The following is a 6000-nucleotide window of genomic DNA, read 5'->3' as shown; positions in this document are numbered from 1 at the left end:
CAGTGTATAGACAATGGTTGAAAATTAAGAATTGTTAGCTATGCTGAATAGTTTGTATTTTGTTCTTTCTCACTGTTATTTACAAGAGATTGTCAGATATTAAATTGTACTGGGCCTCATTCTGATCTCAGGGTGCATTTACACTGCACTGTTATTTTCAGATAACTAGCATTATTTCGAAATAACAATGCAAGTGTCTACACAGCCATTCTGTTATTTCAAAATAATTTTGAAATAACAGACAGCTTATTCCGAAATCTGTAAACCTCATTCTATTAGGAATAACGCCTCTTCCAAAATAGCTATTTCAAAATAAGATGTGTGTAGACGCTCCACCGCTGCTATTTCAAAATAGCCCCTCACCAGGGCCTTTCTAAGTTATTCCTCCCCAGTGCCTCCTGCAGGTCTAAATCGAGATAGCATGTCTACATTAGGGAAGCCTGCCTCGGCCTAATTTTCAGGCTTCCCTGCAGTGTAGACATGCTATTTCGAAATAATGTATTCTGGAATAGTTATAGTGCAGTGTAGATGTACCCTTACTTCCACTACTATAAATTAGAAGTACAGCCACTGAAGTTAGTGAATGTCCTGGATCTACTTAGGGACTTACACAATGTGTACAGATGATATTTAAGGTAGTGTGTACATATATATTGAAAATATGTTTTGAAATCTGTGTCCGTGGGAAGATTGACAAATAGGTTTCTTCCAAAGCATATCTATTTACCTGTCTGTCTAAATTCACATGCAAATAAATCAAAACAACGGCAGCCTCATTTGCATATGAAGTCAGCATGGGATGTGAAGTCAACATGAAGTCAGGGAATAATTATCCAGCGAATATACTACAGGAGGTAATCTGGACTTTGGGGGACCAACAATGAGTTTTGGGGGAGAGAAGGGAAAAGACACTTTTATTTTGAACTGTAGGAAGTAATTAAGCCATGTGATTACATTCATGAAAATGGGAATGCCAACCAGTCTCGTTTGTAAATTCTGCAAGAAGAGTTTGGATGAGATTAGGACTACTTTAGTTGGGTGGTTAGCCTGTTAAATAAAATATATCTCTAGAAAGCTTGTTATGATTTTGCTTTACACGTATCCTTATTCACTATCTCTTAAATCTTAGCCTTTGATAATAAACTTATGATTGCTTCCACTATAAATATATCTCAGTGCGGTGATGTTATACAAGGTTTGATCCTCGTTTGACTCATACAAGGTAATATGTACACTGTCCCCTTGGTACTTCTGTGAGCAGTCAGTGATGTGCTGGGTATCATAGAGGATTGCATCAAATGGGCTAGGGGGCTGGGATGTTAGTTCGTTAGTTTGTAAACCATAGTGAGCCCCAACATTACCCTGGGGAGATTATTTGAGTGGCAAATAAGCTAGTGGTGTCAGAGAGCTGACACCTGGTTAAGCATTGACAAGTATCCGTGTTTTTGACGGCAGGGAGGTAACAAGGTGATTCACAGTTCTTGGCACCCCAAAAAGTTTCACAGTGATTAAACATAGTTTACAAGGAAACACCAATCTCTCTGTTAACAATCCACAATCACAAACTCCTCCACCTTATAGCTTTCCACCCAGTGGTTAAAGCATCCACCTGGCATGTGGAAGAATCATTGGGCCAAAGAAAAGTGAGAGCGTATGGTGGGGGGAAGAGGATGATTCTGCAGCTTGGTCATAGGGTGGGTACTTCACATTCTGTTCATGGGGTACTTATCATTCTGTTCAGTTCTTTGAACACCTGATTTTCAATTATAGCCCATTGGGTGTCCAAGTTCTGCATGTATTAATCTATTACTTGCGCAAATTTGGGTATTTTACATGCAAACTGACATGCAAAATTTGGCAGACAGACATCATTTTTAAGAATATGGCTCTTTGGGCTGACCACTAACTTTTAATACAAACTAAAGTCTTTGTGAAAGGAACGATCTTCCATATGTCTATGATAGACTGTATAAATTGTTCTCTGTTTCTATGTATTTTCTTACCGTACTTTTTTTTTCAATTCACTACTGATTTTGACTGTTAGGTTCAAATCCAGTGACTACAATGGCCATAATAGCCAACAGTTCATCTTTTGTTTTCTGTATTATATGTGCACTATGGCTCAGCATCAGGTTGAGAAATTATCTTCCAAATTTCCTCACTGAAATAGAACCGTAGGACTGGAAGAGATGACGAGAGACATTCTAATCCGGTTCCCTGCACTCAAGGCAAGATTAAATATTATCTAGACAAGTGGTCTCCAAACTTTTTACTCCCAAGATCACTTTTTTAATTTAAGAGCAACCAAGGATTTACCCAATCTCTTCTCAGAGACTTCACACCAAGAAGACAATATGGTGATTAGCAACTGTCAGCACAGAGTGTTGAGGTGCAGGAGAGAGTGAGGGGCATAGATGCTGAGAGTGAGTCTGGATGTGGGAAGGGACTCCAGACTTGGGAAGAGTGCTGGGGAGCAGGACTGCTTTGCTAGGGAGCTTACCCCAGTCTGGAGCCCCCTCCTGCACCCAAGCTCTTTCCCAGAGCTTGCGCCCCTCACTCCCTCTTGCAGCCAAACGTTCTGGATACAGGAGGTGTCCTAGGCTGGGGCAGAGAGTGGGGGGCAGGATGGAGTGAAGAGTGTTGTCTCTGGGAGGGGGCTTGGGTGCCAGTTCAGGGCTAGCACAGGGGTCAGTGCCTCTGCCTGACTCCACTCTGTTCCTGGAAAAGCTGGAGCTGGTTCAAGCACTTTCTGTGTGGCCCCTGGAGGGGTCTCCATGCTCTCTACTGCAGCCTGCATCTGCAAATGCCACCACTGCTGGCTGGTTCCCGAGTAATTCTTGCCATGTTCTTTTCTACTTTAGTATCAGATCCTACCTCGGTTTCCCTGCAAGTCACTATGGTAGATGTCCAAGCACTACTAAACTTTTTGATGAAAAATGAAACAAAAAAGTCACTTAGCACTTGCTGTTTCCACATTTTCTGTTACTATTCCCCCTCTTCCAAATGAATAGCAGACATATCGTTGCTTTTCCTCTGCTTCTAATGTACTTGTAGAATGCTTTCTTGTTACTCGGTCATTTGCAGTGCTAATGCAATTTTCATAGTTTCTATCATAACAGAAATGAAACAAATTGACGCTACTTTCAGAAGTTATATAGTTCCACATTTTGGGCCTAGTTCTGAGAAATTTTATTCGCATACATAATACTTGAGCAAATAGACCCGTTGGAATCAATAGGAGAGCTTGAATAACAAGGCTTTTCAAAATTAAGCTTAGTAATGCTACCTCTTTCTGTTCCTTTTAGGTCTTCTCCTTTGCTTTTCCATCAGAATGGTTCTTGTTGATTTGTTTCCATCAGATGATACAGTTTGATCCATTAGGGATCCAGTTGATCCTCTTTCCAAGTTGTTCAGACCTATATTTAATTTCAGTTTCTTGTGCTTTGCTATAAAATGGTTTCTTCCAAGCTATGCTTCCAGTCAAACCCACACTATATATCACTTGTCTCATAGTTTCTACCTTGCAATGTCAGCATTATTATTATTATATCCTTACAGCAAGCAAGGTGAGAGAGTCTATTCATATGAATGATGATTCTATTTGCTTTGATCTGTTTGATGGCAATTAGAGAAGGACTCAAACTAGAATCACCAGAACTTTAAGGAAGGACAGATTTGGATCCATATTTCACCATTTGCACCTACACTATGTAGAATGAACAAGAACACTGAATGTGGACACCTTAATACTTGGGGAAACTCAGTCTTAGGACTATTTCTTAAAATAAATAATGATGATTCTGTGGTTTACTTCTGCTCCTCATTATGCTTCTCAGATAACATTCAGCAGTTCTTTTTAGCTTAATATTTTTAAGCACTGAGGAGGACTTAAAACATTTTTGCTATTAGCTGGATGGGGTAACCCAATTAGCCTCTAGTGTTTTTAGAGATTTGGGTTATTCATCTCTTTCATTAACTGCAAAGCAACATGAAAGGGCATTTTGTGCCTAACATTTCTGTAATAAAAGGACTGATACAGGTAATATTTTCATGATGGAGCCTGCATAGTTATATGGGCACTCAGGCGTATGAGCTGCAGACAGTCTTTCTCTGCCTAATGGGAACTCATCTGGTTTTTGTCGGAGTCGAGGTGTAATCATGCAGGCAGAAGCAACGTATGCTGGCACATATATAAGGAACCCATTTACTGAGTCACTGTCATTTGAACAGCGGGGAGCTTGACTCCCTGAGGTGTATCTAAAGCATTTCAAGCTCACTGAGTCAAGACTAAATAACACCCAGCTGGGTAAGAACAAACACCTGTCAGATAATTTTGCTAATGGTTGGTTTAGCTAGCACTGGTCTCCTCCCTTCTACCCCTCCTTCTGAATGCAGCATACTGGATGTGTAGGGCATTTTTTCCAAAACATCAGGTTCCTGAGTAGCATAATCTAGTGGGAGAAGGAAAAGCCTGTGACTCCTTGTTTGTTTGTTTTTTCCCTCTTGCTCGAGGCAGAATGGCCACAGTTCCATGATGAGCGTTAATGTCCAGAGTGAGTGGTTTTTGTTCATATATATTTCACATGGCATTTGTATTCCCTGATCAGAGGTATGTAATCCTTCCAATCACTTTTCTGGTGGAAATCCTCCTAGAATGGATATTGAAATGTGCTTTTTGTATGCATTTTAGCATGAGAGGTTAGCTTCTGCTTTCCATGTGCACTTGTTTATTTAATGAATGACTTCTGCTGAGTAATTTCAATGGGTTTTGAAAAAGGCCCCCTAAAAATCAATAACACAAAAGTGAAAATAGTAGGGCAAGAATACTGCCAAGGAAATCCCTTAAAAAATAAATTCTTACAGATTTAGTATTGGTCAGCCAGCTCAATCAATGACTCATGAAGTCATCTGTGTTCAGTTGTTGAGCACCTGACTAGGCTGCCATTGGAATCATAGGAATTGTATTCATTGATTTTAATGGGGGATGGATTGAGCCTTAAGGCCATTACATAATTACCACTACTCCATAGTTAATACTGGTATAGCATTTAAAACATGTATAGAGCTATGTAAATGAAAAGATTTACTATTATTATTTTATCATTTCATGACCATATTTTCCAAACCAAAATTTTCCCAGCCTCTCAAAAGAAGTGTTGTGTCTAATAAGCATTCTAGTAAAGTTTCTGTTCCTAGGAACATGACTTTTTAGATATGTTAGCCAGTAGGTCTGTACAAAATAACAAAAGTAAGGCACTTCCAATGCTTTGTATGGTCAAGGCAGCTCCCCAGTTTCTCCATCAATCTTCATTCTGTAGAGATGTTCACAATGGCAATCTTTTATCTAGCTTGGCTTTAAGCCACTATTCTTCACATGAAGACAAAGAATTGTGGTGAAATAACATGAACATGTTGATTTAATCCCAGAGGGATAAGAATTAAGAACTACTGGTCTGATCCTGCCAACACTTGCTCACACAAGCAATCCCACTGATTTCAATGGAATCAATCCCATAAGTAAAGTTAGTTACTTACATGCACAAGTGTCAGCAGTATTATTTTGCTCCATCCTCAGTGCAGTCTGTCCTGAGGTTATCACACAATGTTAGCACATTGCACGATATACTGTGAAAAGAGTTACTAATGAGGTTAAAAATCTTATATAGTAACATATCACAGTCAGAAAAAAAATAATTTCAATGGGAGTTATCACCTACATACTTCTGAGGATTTTATTCTCTGTGGGAGACAAGGCAAACTGTAAACTGGGCATCCACTTCTATTGCTAATCCCATATCGGCAACTGTAAACATTCAACAATCATGAGTTATGACCAAATATCATGTGATTGACTTACAAATAATGAGACTTTATAAAAGTAATAATTGGTGCGGGTTGGTTTGCTTTCTGGTTTCTGAGACATTTCTCACTTTGTACCGTGCTTGCCGTATTTTTTACATTTTTATGTATAAACATGGACAACTTTTTAAAACACTGAAA

The 6000-nt window shown here is 39.2% G+C and overlaps 1 long non-coding RNA gene across 1 annotated transcript in view; it reads left to right on the top strand.

Annotated features, from left to right (window-relative positions):
• Window positions 1-4347: 4347 nt before the first annotated feature.
• The window catches only part of LOC142830593 (uncharacterized), a 66005-nt gene continuing 64352 nt past the window's right edge, over window positions 4348-6000 (top strand). Inside the window, exon 1 of the long non-coding RNA XR_012905970.2 lies at window positions 4348-4553. This is a non-coding gene — a long non-coding RNA (uncharacterized LOC142830593). The remainder of the gene's footprint in view (window positions 4554-6000) is intronic.

Source organism: Pelodiscus sinensis, chromosome 9, assembly GCF_052426305.1.
Source record: "Pelodiscus sinensis isolate ZL-2025 chromosome 9, ASM5242630v1, whole genome shotgun sequence".
Classification (NCBI taxonomy): domain Eukaryota; kingdom Metazoa; phylum Chordata; order Testudines; family Trionychidae; genus Pelodiscus; species Pelodiscus sinensis.
Note: the sequence above shows the minus strand (reverse complement) of the source record. Positions and strands in the feature narration are given on the sequence as shown.